This window comes from Buteo buteo, chromosome Z (assembly GCF_964188355.1).
Source record: "Buteo buteo chromosome Z, bButBut1.hap1.1, whole genome shotgun sequence".
In the NCBI taxonomy this organism is placed as follows: Eukaryota; Metazoa; Chordata; class Aves; order Accipitriformes; family Accipitridae; genus Buteo; species Buteo buteo.
Window position 1 is genome coordinate 68,983,513 of NC_134204.1, and position 14,066 is coordinate 68,997,578.

A 14,066-nucleotide genomic window follows, 5' to 3' on the forward strand; every position below is an offset into this window, starting at 1 on the left:
ACTTGGCGGGGAAGGAGTCGCCCTCGCGTGTGCCTGTCCCCGAAATCTTGCCCTCGCGTGTCCGTCCGTCCCCCCCCCCCTCCCGAAATCTCGCACGTCTCCGTGTCCAGAGACAGGCTGCGGGAGCGCACACGCGCACCTTGTCGAGATGTCCGTCCGTTCGTCCGTCGGCAGCGGTAGACGAGAGTTTCTGGCCCGCCGTCGGCCGTTTCACCTCAGGAAACCGCCTTCCCTGCGGCGGGGCGGGGGAGCCGCCTCGGCAGCGCTTGGCGGGGAAGATGGTGGGCAGGGGGTAGGGGGGCAGCGCCTGGGGGGACTTACAGAGGCTGGCGACGAGCTGGTGTGAAGTTGTTGGGTTGGTTTTTTTCGTTTTGTTTTTTTTTGGTGGGTTTTTTGGTTTTTTTTTTGTGTGTGTGGTTTTTTTTTTTTTGAGAAGTGTCTGGTTCTCGCCAGGAGTGTAAGTTTGGCTGTACTGGGTTAGACCCCAAGACTCTCTTTCCAAGCACAGCCTGCATCTGTGACACCTGGACAAGGTGGAAAATGTCCCCTGGAGTCTGTGGGAGAGTGAGGTGGGGGAGAGGACGGTGCGGTGTCCCCTAAGTGCCATGCGGTGAAGTACCACACCTCAGTACGGCTGCTCAGTCTTTGCTGCTTTGTCAAAAGAAAACGAGAAACTAACCTTATGTGACAACTGTGCAGCTAATTTTGAAATTCATTCAAGCACTGCGGAATGGAAGAGTTAATATAACTTGATGTGAACTCGGGTATCTTTTTAAAGTAGGCAGTGACTTTTGATCTTACAGAAAAACCTTGTAACCTGATTATATGTCCATGTATATACGTCCTTTTAATAGAGAGAGCTGGCAGTATGTCAATTGTCCCTGAACTGAAAAGTTTGTGCAAAAGCACCAAAGAAAAAAATTTCCAGTACTTATTTTGATTTCATCTGTTTCTCTTGATCAGTTAAACAAGGAGAAAGGCATGTAATTTTACTATCAGTGTAGTTGTAGTCTCTTTAAAGCATCAGAGTACAGGAGCTTATTTTTGGTGAGGTTCCTGTAAATAAGTAATCATAAAAAATACGTATCATGTAATGCATAACATTTGCGTTGAGCATTAAAGAAAAAATAGTCACAGGCCATAGTTGGTGCCCAAAGGTGAAAACCTAGCAGATGCATGACACTTTGCTGTTCTTTTTTTCTCCAGTGAGTTTTAGCTCAGGGGACTTCTTGAACCAGATGTCGGTTTGTGTTTGTTTAATATGCCCCTGTAGATAATTTTTTTTTCTTCTTTGAATTTCTCTAGCCCCCCTGAACCCATGTAAAGTTCTGCAATGTCTGGCTGGCAAGAAGACACCTCAGGCCAACAGATCCCAGGGGGAAGAATTACCTTTCTGTTTATTTTGGTTGTAGCTGCTACCTTCCTCTTTTGCACATAGTATTCAAGGTGTGAGCAAGCCAGAGATTTATACTTTGGGTAATGTGTTTCTGCTCATTCTTATAAGGACCATTCCTCATGCTATGGCTGCTTAGTTTCCTAGTAACCTTTTGGTAAGTGACTTTATTAAAAGTCTTTTGGAAAGCTAAAGTTGATTTTTTTTTTTTTTTTTTTTTTTTTTTTACAACTACAGCACCCTTATCCCCATATTTGTTGAGTCTTTCAGAGGTCTTAAAATAGTTTTGAAAAGCAAGATTTCCTTTTGCAAAAGCCATGCCAAATGTTTTCATGTAAATCATGTGTTTTTGGAAGTGTTCACTAACCATATTTTTAATTATAGTTTCAGCTTACAGTAACAGTTTCATTTGTTGCAGATTTTAATTTTTCTGAAGTTGTTTCATGTTTGCCATTTCTAGTCCTGAGGTGCCAAGGAACAGCTGAATGAGAGTTAACCTACTGTCATTCCTTACTCACCTATTTAACCTTGAGTTCTTTCAAAATGCCTGTAGGGTGGTGCTGATTATTGTTGTTTATTTAGTCAATGTGTTTCATAACCTCTGCTCTAGTTCCTTCGATTTTGGACAGATTCTCTGCTGAGTCACCTGCAAAAATGGTTTCCAGAATAGGCACCCCCCTGTTTTCTTTCGTGGTAAAACCTGATGGAAAGTATTTACTCAGCTCCTCATCACCATATAGTATTAAAACAACAGCTTCCTAAAGAACAATAAATGAATTACACTTGCTGTGAAGAGCACGGGTACAATGAGGACAGACACTGAAAGAAACGTAGGGGCAGAGAAACCAGGGAGGATAAAAAGACCACAGAGCTGCTTGCTTTTTAAGAAACAAGGAAAGTGGCAATTTTTTTGAAACTAAGTTTTGATGGAGGTTGCGATGCAAGACTGAATTCTGCACTCAGTCTATTTTTGCAGTGTATCCTCTCCATCCTCTTCCTCATTCTGGTTGTCGTTGAGCACAGCGTTCTGTGGCATGACTTGGAGTAAAAGTGAGTAAGTCAGTGAGTTAGGGTGCATCGTGGGAGGGAATGTTATGAAACTTGATTATTACCCTGAACGTTATCATGATGGTGATGGTTGGGTATCTTTAACTGAATCCCTCAATTTTCTAAACTATAGTGTAGATTTTTACTGTAAAGCACCTTAATGGATGTGATTTAAGAGTATTTGGAATCAAAGTTTGTAATGGTGATGGTCTGAATTCAGTACAAAAGCACAGAAGAACAGGTTCTCTTTAGCATTATCTGGTGATTCCTCGTGGGGACTGACTTAAGGTTTTGGCTTTTTTTTTTGATATGGCAAGATGTCCGATTGACAGGTTTCTAACAAGTACTCATTCAGTCAAGATGTGAAACAGAAATGTGGGAGTAAGGTAGATAAGTTTTCATTTGGATAATGTGAATGACTTGAGTGTCCTGAAGGAACAAAATGTTTCTAAGTATTATGCGTTTGAGACTTTCTATTGCCTATGGTGGTTGTGGAGAAAACGGTAGCATTTGCAATAGCTTATGGTGGAGAGTTTGAATGAAATAATGTAATTAAATTTTACATTTTGAAGGCTTGTGTGTGTGTAAGCACTAGTTTAAAAAAAAAAAAGATTGTGGAAAATGATCCTACTCATAGTTGGTGTTTGAGGTGGCAAATGGCTGATGCAAAGGAAGTATGTGCAGTTGACTTCATGCTGTTTTATTCTTGAGGCTACTGTTTAATTGGTTGTCTGCCAAAACCAGAAGGTCAGTGGTGATAAACTTTGAATCACCAATGATTATTTGATCACTTCTTAGGCTTTCTCAGCTGACAATGTTCAACTTCCTTTCAGAAGTTAAAGACATCTAAATTGCAGAATAAGCTTAATATAGTTTCCAAATTGCTGTTAGCATGGAAAACAAAATGAGCAGGCCCCACAATTGAAGCCATATAGGACAACAATTTGATTTTGTGGTGTGACAAGCTGAGAGCAATATACCATTTTGAAATTTTGTCCTTGTATAGGTTGGAGTTCACTCTTTTCTAGATACTTGGTGTGCTGTTAGGGAAAAAGCCTTTTGGTAGTACAAAAGCAATAAATGCACGATGACTTGTTACTGCAGGTCTTGACTGTGCATGTGCAGAATTTCACTGTAGTAGGAAAACTTCTGAGGAATGTTTTCAGGAAAAACTAAGATTTTTAACTGTGAGTATTGTTTATGATCTATGCGTATTGCTAGGTCTCTTGTGGGCCATCAGAAATCCCCACTAGAAACAGTCCTCTATGTTTGCAGGGCTAATTTATGTTGTAAAGCCAGGATAAAGTTAGAATAACAACCACTGGTGTTTTCTCAGGTTCTGCTATGATATATGCTGTTATGTGATATTTGTATATCAAGGGGCAGGGGGGGAAGAGAAGGAGTAACTTTAATCCTTTAATACAAATGCTCCCTTTGCCTATATCTAAGGTATTACAGATACTATACTTAATCTGGGTACTGTGTGAGCACTCTTGATAGTGTTGATAGATTGATAATGATGTGATGGCATAGTGCTGCTTCATGTTTTGAGGAAAAATTTAGTCTTCTTACATAAGTGTCCCATATTTGTTAATATTTTTTAATATTCCTGTTAAGTCATGCAAAGGCTGAAGCAGCAATGTGGTCTGTTTTCAACACAATAAATATATGCAGTTGCTTTATAGCACATTGGTATGGTATTTAAGTGTAAACATGAATTTTAAAGTTTAATTAACTATCAGAGACAGTGAAATAAGCATGCATTAATTCTTTTAGCAATGCCTGCTGCAAGAAAATAGCTCCATAGCCTTTGATTTCTTTGATGTTCTTAAAAATGAACTCCAGGCATTTATTTTGACTGCTCTATGTTTATTGCAATTTTTCACTCCCTGAATATATTGATTACTTATCACTGCTTAAACAAACATTCTATGAAACTGAAACTGTATGTTTCCTCATGGTTCATGACTTGTAAGAGGTGACTTACCGTTCTGTAGGATATAATTTAAAAAGTTTCATGCATTTCCTGTTAAGTTTGCATTGAAAAAAAAGGAAAAAAACCCCCCCACATTTAGGTGACAGGCATCACTGGAGTGAAGTTTATTATTCCAGGTTCTTAAGTGGTGTATCAAAGGCAAATTTTTTTTAAAATGCTATTAGCACTTTCAAAGACTCCTAAATCTGAGCAATATTTTTGCTGAATTTACTCATTTTCAGTATAGTTAAATGTGTAAAGTAGGTTTACAAGTGTAACTGAGAACGTACATGTCAAAATTACATGGATAAATAAGGTGATCCTGCAGAGTTTAGAAGGAGCTAAATTTGTGCATCATCAGGAGACAGAAAGGAAAAGGCTAAGCAGGTGAAACAAAATGAGACCCATTCACATGCATGTTAAATTTGGCAGCAACTAAAAGCCAGATTGTGCCAGTAATTATGTTCTATGTTCCTTCATCAGGAGAGGTGGGTTCGCTGTGTGACTGGAAGGACTCTTGTAGGATTTCAGGAGGGCATTGCTATATCTCATCATCTGGTATTAGTGTGTGTATGTATGGCGCTACTGTGAAGGAGGGTAAGTATCATCTAGTCTATGGGGATCTCTGTTATTTGTGGTTCGTGCCTCAGTGATAACAAGACACTAGTAATATAGGTCCTTCTCCAAATGGTGGTGGGAAGGAGCAGTATTTCCATCTCATACTTGGGGTAATTTTTTTGCACTTCAGGCATTTTCTCTTTTGCTCTCTGAAGAGGATTACCTGCTTCCTATCGGGACATAATTGTCAATGACTGCTATGAGTTCTGTAGGATTAGGGTTTTCAGCTGCACCTGTAGTATGATCACACTGTCTTGTCACTATTGCTTACATCACAGAATCACAGTGTCCTGGTTTCAGCTGGAGTAGAGTTAATTGTTTTCCTAATAGCTAGTATAGTGCTGTTTTGAGTTCGAATGTTGGTAACACTGATGTTTTCAGTTGTTGCTAAGTAACATTTAGACTATAGTCAGGGATTTTTTCAGCTTCTCATACCCAGCCAGCAAGAAGTCTGGAGGGGCACAAGAAGTTGGAAGGGGACACAGCCAGGGCAGCTGACCCAAACTGGCCAACAGGGGTATTCCATACCATGTGATGTCATACCCAGTATATAAAATGGGGGGAGTGGGGCTGAGGGGATCGCCACTCAGGGACTAGCTGGACCTCGGTTGTCGGGTGGTGAGCAATTGCATTGTGCATCACTTGTATATTCCAATCCTTTTATTATCCTTATAGTAATACTTTTGTAAATTTATTAGTGTTATTATCATCATTATTAGTTTCTTCTTTTCTGTTCTATTAAATTGTTCTTATCTCAACCCACAAGTTTTACCTTTTTTCCAATTCTCTCCCTCATCCCACTGGGTGGGGGGGAAGTGAGTGAGCTGGTGCGCAGTGCTTAGTTGCTGGCTGGGGGTTAAACCATGACACACAGAATGGGCAAGATTGGCAGGGACCTCCTGAGATCATGTAGTCCAGACCCCTGCTCAAGCAGGGTCAGCTGGAGCAGGTTGCTAAGGACCATGTCCAGTTGGATTTTGAGTATCCCCAAGGATGAAGACTCTACAACCACTCTGTGAACCTCTTCCAGTGTCTGACCAGTAAAAAAGTGTTTTCCTGTGTTCAGATGGAGTTTCATGTGTTTTACTTGTGCCCGTTGCCTCTTGCCCTGATAGTGGGTGCTGCTGAGAAGAGTCTGGCTCCATCTTCATTCCTTCCCATCAGGTATTTGTACACATGTATAAGATCCTTCTGATCCTTCTCTTTTCCACGCTGAAAAGTCCCAGCTGTCAGCCTCTCCTCTTCCGAAAAATGCTCGTCCCTTAGTCATCTTTGGGTGTGTGCTGGACATGCTCCAGTATGTTTGTGTGTCTTGTGCTGGGAAGCCCAGAACTGGACCCAACACTGCAGACATGGCTTTACCAGTGCGAAGTAGAGAGGAAGGATCACCTCCCTTGACCTCCAGGTGGTGTTCTTAATGCAGGCCAGGATGCTGTTGGCCACCTTTGTGGCAAGGGCGAGGACAATTTGCTGGCTGATGATTAGCTTGTTGTCTGCCAGGTCCTTCTCTACAGGGCTGTTTTCCAGCCGTTTGGTCCCAAAGTGTGTACTGGTGCTTGGGGTTATTCTTCCCCACATGCAGGACTTTGCATTTCCCTTTGTTGCAACTTCATGAGGTTCCTGTCAGCCCATTTCTCCAGCCTGTCAAGGTCCCTCTTGTCAGAGTCCCATAATCCCTCATGAGGTTCTTCTAGATATTCCACATAGGGAAAGGTGTAAAGTTTAATAGCAGGTTTACTTGTTTGAACATATCTGACGTTACATGAATTTTGATTTAGCAGACTGATACAGCAGTGTACTGAAATCACAATAAAATTGCAGTATGGCACTTGCATTCTACAGTGGATGTTGGATCACAATAGAAATGTGATTACTGGTCTCTGTATGCTAGCCATTGCTATACTGTGCATCCTAAACTGCCAGGAAGGAATGCATGGGTTGAATCCAGCTCAAACCCATTGCTCTCTTCAAAGTTCATTTGGTGTTTGTTCAGCTTTTATACTAGGTTGTGCTAAGCCACATAAATACTTTCTCCATGCTGGTCTGGCTGGGTTGGGAAGATGGTACTCTTTATCGATTATCTCAGGGGAGTCCATTTACACAAACGGTTGATCCACTTAGCTGATAGAGCAGTTTATCTAAAGCAAAAGCCACTCTCCAGTCCTCTTTGGGTTGAAGTAAGTCCAGTTTCCTTTATGATAGCTGTGGTGACTTCCTACATTGTTTTCTGAGCCTTCTTTTCATCAAAGGGTTCATTTATGGGTCACATCTCTGGATGGCAGCACAGCCATGTACTCAGCACTCCTGCCAGTGTATCATCTGTGAACTTGGTAAGGGTGTACTCTGTCCCAGCATCCAGGTCACTAATGAAGAGGTTAAACAGTATTGGCCCCAGTATCAATGCCTGGAGTACTCCATTAGCAACTTGTCTCCAACTGGACTTTGTCCCACTGGTCACAACCCTCTGCATCTGGCTGTTCAGCCAGTTCTCACTCCTCCTCACAGTCAGCTTATCTTAGTGGTACTTTATCAGCTTATCTAGGAGGGTGTCATGGGAGGCTCTGACACTGTCAGAAGCCTTACCAAAGCTGAGCTAAACAACATCCACTGATCTCCCCTCATCCACCAAGCTAGTCACCTCACTGTAGAAGGCCATCAGGTTGGTCAAGAACGATTTCCCTTTTGTAGATCCATCTGACTACTCCCAATCCCCTTCTTGTCCTTCATGTGTTTGGAAATGGTTTCCATGAGGATTTTCTCCACTACCTTCCCAGGGATTGATGTGAAGTTGACTGACGTGTAGTTTCCTGGATCTTCTTGCCCTTCTTGCAGACAGGAGTGACATTTGCTTTGTTTCAGTCTTCAGCAACCTCTCCCACTATCCAGAAGTAATCAAAATTGTCCTCAGAGTAGCATCAGCCAGCTCCCTTGCATGGATGCAACCCATCAGGCCCTGTCATGGGCTTTTGAACATCCAGTTTGTTTAAGTGCTCCCTAACCTTGTCCTCCTTGACCAAGGGTAAGTGTTCCTTGCTCCATACTTTCCCCTCTGGTTTCAAGGGCCTGGGATTCCCAAAGGCTGGTTTTACTGGTAAAGACAGAGACAAAGAAGACATTGAGCACCTCAGCCTTCTCCCTGTCCTGTCTCTCCAGTTCCCCTGCCCCATTCAGCAGTGGGCTCAGGTTTTCCCTAGCCACCTTTTTTGCTGTTTATGTACTTGTAGAAGCCTTTCTTGTTGTCCTTCACATCCCTTACCAGATTAAACTCCAGGTCAGCCTTGGTCATCTCTACACGTTCAGACAGCAGATCTGTATTCCTTCTGGGTCACCTGTCCCTGCTTCCAGCTCTTGTACATTTCTTTGTTTTTCTAAGTCTGAGTTTAGTCAGGAGCTCCTGGCTTATCCATGCAGGCTGCCTGCTGTCTCTCCTGATTTCCTGGTTGTTGGGATGGACCTTTCCTGGGTTTGGAGGAGGTGATCCTTAAATATCAGCCAACTCTCCTGGACTGCTTTTCTCTTCATGACCACATCCTGTGGGACTCTTCCAAGTAGGTCCCTGAAGAGATGGAAGTCGGCTTTCCAGAAATGCAAGGCAGTGGTCCTACTTTTTGCTCTGCTCTCTCTTTTTAGGATCCTGAACTCCACCTCTCATGGTCATGCCAAGGCTTCCTCTCTGCTGTTTATAAGTATCACATTCAGAAGAGCAACTTTCTTTGTGGGTTCCTCACTCACCTGTGCCAGGAATTTGTTATCAATGTACTCAGATCTAGATTGCTTGAGGCCTGCTGTATTGTCCTTCCAGCTGATATCAGGATGGTTAAAGCTGCCCATGAGGATGAAGGCCTGTGAACGTAAGGCTTCTTCAATTGTTTGAGGAAAGCCTTATCTACTCTACCTGATCAGGAAGTCTAGAGCACATATCCACTACAAAACTCCTGTGTTGGTCTGCCTGCTAATCTTGACCCATCCCCTCTCACTGACTCCTGACCTGTCCCAAGGCTGACCTCCAGGCATTTCAGCTGGTGTCTCACATAAAGGGCAACTTGCCCTCCTTGCCTTCCCAAGCTCTCTGTCCTAAAAAGCCCATATTCCTCTGTCACAGTCTGCCAGTCATGTAAGATATCCCACCACGTCTCCATGATCCTAGTGAGGTTGTAGCCTTTTAACTGCACACAGACTTCTCTCTCCTCCTGCCAGCAGGTTGCGGGTGGTGATCCTTCCTTACTGCGCAGCACTGGTGATGTTTGTTCCCATCCTGAGTCTAGAAGCACTGCAGAGAGGCATGTGAGCATGCAGATTCCTCAGTACAGGCTTAAGAGCCTTCCCCATTAGGCTATTCTGCAGGCACCTTCTTCTTCACGTGCCTGTCCTCACCTCACCTCTGCCTTTTTGGTTGCTATATCCCTTCTGTTTCCATCACTGTAAGGCTTGCCTACTCAACTTCCCTACTTGTTTGTTGAGGAATTACACCCTTCCCCATAATTTCTAGTTTAAAGCTCTGCCTAACAATAGTTTGGCCAGCCTGTTGGCAAAGGTAGTTCTGCCCTGTTTAGTAAATGCACCCATTTCTTTCAAGTAGCTGTTGACCCTCAAAGAGGGTTCCATGGTTGTAGAAAACAAAACCCTGCTGCTGATACCAGCTGCACAACCAGTTGTTAACATGCAGGGTTCATCAAGACCTTCTGAGACCCTTCCCCCTCACCAGCAGGATTGACAAGAACATCACCTGTTCCCTGGAATTCCACCCCCAGAGCTCAGTAGTCATGCCAGATACTTCTCAGGTCGCCCCAACAGTGTCATTGGTGCCTACACGGAAGAGCACCAGAGGGCCAGATGAGCCTTGGTTACTTATCTACAATATCCCAAATGTGAGCCTCCAGCAAGCAGCAAACTTCCCTAGAAGACAGATCATGGTGGGCCTCCATCCCGTGCAGCAGGGAGTCTTCTACCATTATCAATTCCTGCTTCCTTCTAGTAGTCCTGAGTGGGTCATGCCAAGCCATCAGAGATGCTCCATTGGACAGCACTCCCACTTCTCATCAGCTATGAAGACAGTGAACCTATTGTGTAATTGCAAGTCATTGGGTGGGGCAGGAACCTTCCTCCTGGAGTGAGAGGTCTCCACCTTCCAGCCTTCATCATAATAAGAGTTCTACATTACCAGCTTCATGGGCACAGGTTCTTCATGCCCCTCTGCTGCAGCTGAAGGTTCAGGGTCTCAGAAGAGATCCAGCTGATCTCTTAATGCTCTTTGATACTGTGCAGGGTGACCTCCTCCCATAGCCCTTTAACTTTATAGAACAGCTAGTGGGCAACTGCATGCCTCCTGCGGGCTAGGAGACCACATGCCCCAGTGATAGGCCCCAAGCACTCCCTGCAGCCTGAGACTTGCAGAGGTATATCCTCCTTCTGAAGCTCCATCTGAGTCTTAGAGTCTGATAGCAAAGTGGTGGTTACTCCAGTGGTGCCTGAGAACCATGCCCTGTGACCACCATTGCTGAGAGCAATGTTCTAATCCAATGTAGATTAATTATCATAGAATTTCTCAAGTTGGAAGGTACTGATAAAGATCATTGAGTCCAACTCCCTGTTCCTCGCAGGACTACCTAAACCTTATGACTTACGAGCATCATCCAGATGTTCCTTGAACTCTGACAGGCTTGGTGCTGTGACCACTTCCCAGGGGGGCCTGTTCAAGTGACCAGCCACCCTCTCAGTGAAGAACCTTTTCCTAATGTCAGATCTGAACTTCCCCTCACACAGCTTCATTCCATCTCCTCATGTCCTATCACTGGTCACTAGAGAGAGGACATCAGCAACTCCCCCTCCAGTCCCCCCTTGAAGAAGTTGTAGCCTGTGAGGAGGTCATCCCTTGGCCTGTTCTTCTCCAAACTGAACAAACCAATTAGCTGTTCTGCTGAGTAAGTTTGTTCCTGGACAGGCTTTTACCAGCTTTCTGCCTGCTGTGGGTGGGGTTATCAGACTGGAGGTAGAAGGTGGAACTGTGGAGGCTTGACTCAGATAAGTTTAAACTGCTGTGAAAGAGCACTGAGATGACTTAATACTACTAAATCAAAAGTATCCACATTCAAAATAAACTAAAATTAATTGTATATATCTTTCTTGTGAACTGCAGAAGATAATAATGTAACCACTGATGATAATGTTATAGTAATACTCTCATTCCTGGCCATTTGACCAAAAGCTGGCAGAAAGAAGTACTTCAACAGAGGAGATGGTCTTGGTGAAGTTATAGTATAGTAATGAGACAATGGCAATTATAGATCTGCTGGAAGAGCACAAATAGCTGGTAATAAAATTTAATTCTGAGATGAGGCAAAACACCCTAGAAATAGTAACATTTTGTAAACATGAAACTGACTTTCCAGTTCTTGGTGGCAGTCAAAGGTTGCATTATAAAGATGCTATGTATTGTAGCTTACAAGACAGTATCTCAAAAGTATCTGCAGCATCAGCATTTGCTGAGGAATATATTTTGGTAGGTAGTATTCAGTATTTTGCAGATATGTCTAACAGAGTGTCTGTGAAGAGTGATTATGTTGAAGATATTACATCTTAGGTCTGCCTTTGGATTTGTGTGGAAGGACTTTGTCAGTGACACAACATCTGTTTGAAGCTGGGAAGAGGGGGGTGCCTAGCAGGGAAACACTGGGAAAGGAATTATATTTTTTAAAAGAGTTGTCTTTAGCTCGTGCTGTTAATAGCAAAGTGGGTAAATTGTTCTGTGTGTTGCAGTGTAGCTGAAGGAATCAGAAATTATTTATCTCTTCATGGGTTTTTGGCCTGTGGAACTGAATTTTATTTCTTGTAACTTTTTTCATTTATTACTTTTCAAAAAACATGGTGTGTTTGCAATTCTGTTGTACCCTTATGTTGGCCTCGTAATTGCATAAATAGGTTTTTAAAAGTGTTGTCCAAATGTGGGGACAGAATTCCCTGAACTGGTGAATTGATGAGGCTTTTGTAAGCTAGTTTCAACACAGATGAGCCTGATAAAATAGTTACAGGCCTTGTCACCTATAAGTTGTGTTTCTTCAGAAAATAACTAGAAGTATTAGCAAAGATTTCTTATCTCCTTACTGTGAATAAAAATTGTTTATTCCTGACATTTAGTGATTTTTATATAAATCATTTCAAATATAATTTAATACAGAAGGGTAGAGATGTGAATGTATTTCAGTTTCTGTAAGCATAGGTATCTAGGCAGCTGAGAAGGTAAGAGAGACCTTGGTGTAAATCAGGTGTTTGACCCTGCTTTGGGGCTTTGTCAAACTTGTAGCAAATGTGAGTGGCATGAAGAAAAGCTCTGTTGCCATGACTGTATTCTTTTTGATATTTGATTTATGCATTCATAGCCAACTTGGATATCTGTGTTTTTGCACAGAGAGATCTGAAGCAGTACCCTTAGAAAGCTAGGGGGTGAGTTAAGTGCTTGTGCAAGAAGATTCTGTTGGCCTGTCCGCCCTCAGACTTGGAGTTGATTGTACTTTACTGGCCAGCAGAGAATCTAGCTGCAAGACCACAGAACAAATTACTGTCGTGAGTCTGACATTTAAACACATGTGAATCAAGGGGAAAACATTCCTTAAAGGTTTTACAGCCTAATGCAGAATTATTTAACAATAAATGGTTATTTTTGCAATGCAAAAAGTTATTTTACAAACTGTGGAAGTTTATTCCAGCACTAAGTGGTTATGTAGATTTTCCTGCCATTGGAGCCGCAGAGGGACTTATGCAGTAACATGTCAGCTCTTCTGAAGAGGCTAAGAAATTTAAATAGGGCTGGGGGTATGGAAGGCAAGTGTACACAAGCTGAAAGTCTCTAGCATTCAAGAATTACCTTTTTCCTTCATAGACGCATACGTCTTTTGAGTTCTTGATTTATTTTCAGTAGAAGATTCTCAAGGAGTTTTAAAGAATGTTAGGAGGGACTCATGAAATTATATACTTAATAGTAAAATAAATGTAGAATTTACTACAGATGAAGTTGTAACTTGTTGAAATTGGTGAACTAAGATATATGTAATCTGTACCACATTTTAGGAAGAGAAGCTAAAGTAAGTGGAAAAATTACCAAGCATTAGTTTTGAAGTTCAGTGCCTCTTACAATCTTAACACACTTTTATTAATGTTGCTTTAAATGATTGTAGTTCACACACTAAATTCTGTGGCTTCTGTTGGTTCGAATTATAAATATGAAGCTAAACATTGGTCAGTGGGTTTCAGTTTATTTTTGTTCTTCATTTAGCAGTTACTATATGCAGAGTAGTTTCTCATGCTGTTGTCTCTTTGGCCTATATTAGCAGTAATGAGTGGTGCCAGAACTGTTGATGATTTAAAAATTTTAGTAACTTGAATGTTACTTCTTTCTGCTGGGCTAAATTTCAAAGGCACTTATTCATTTCCTATTATATTGTGATCAGATTAATGAGTAGTGACCTTTTTAGGCCACTTATTTTGTGCTCTGCTGACTTGGTTAGCATCCATTTTGATCAGCTGGCATTAAAATTAAAATAAAAAAAGAAAAAGGAAAAAAAAAGTTTGTCAGTCTGGCCACATCCTTTTGACTATGGACAACTATAGGCTAGTAGGAGCACAACCAGAGATAACTGCAGCAGAGAATAATCTTGTTCATTAAAGCAACTCTAGTACCTTTGATCTGCTTCTTTTCTGTAATTACACCAAGTGCAACTTTGCCTTGCAGATGGTAGTGTATTGTAAGAGAAGCCAAAGATGTTTCAACATTGATCAAGCCTTCCCAATTTAATCATGAGGAATATTAAAAATACCAGTGGTTCCTTTACAAGAATTGCTATTGATTTTTATAAACATAACAGAAAGCAAAAACCTAAACAAGAAAATACATACTTTACTTTTCATGCTGTGATGGTTACAGAAAATGGTTAGGTGAAAGCTGCAGACTGTTATCCATATATGCAAGTAAGAGTTGGTTTAAGTGCAGCCAATTCTGTGATTTTTCTTGTAATTTCTGAGGCTTGCATCTGAGATTGG

At 41.9% G+C, this 14,066-nt stretch overlaps 1 protein-coding gene across 5 annotated transcripts in view; it reads left to right on the forward strand.

The window, feature by feature from the left end:
- Positions 1-14,066, forward strand: part of DTWD2 (DTW motif tRNA-uridine aminocarboxypropyltransferase 2) — a 94,534-nt gene that overhangs the window by 926 nt on the left and 79,542 nt on the right. The window contains exons 1-2 of one of the 5 annotated variants that reach the window (XM_075021680.1): positions 56-1,550; positions 4,899-5,012. The exons of 3 other annotated variants lie outside the window; for them this stretch is intronic. The gene's annotated coding sequence lies outside the window, so the exon portion shown is untranslated. Of the gene's footprint in view, positions 1-55; positions 1,551-4,898; positions 5,013-14,066 lie in introns of those variants that run through there. One more of the 5 variants, XM_075021679.1, reaches the window with a different exon arrangement.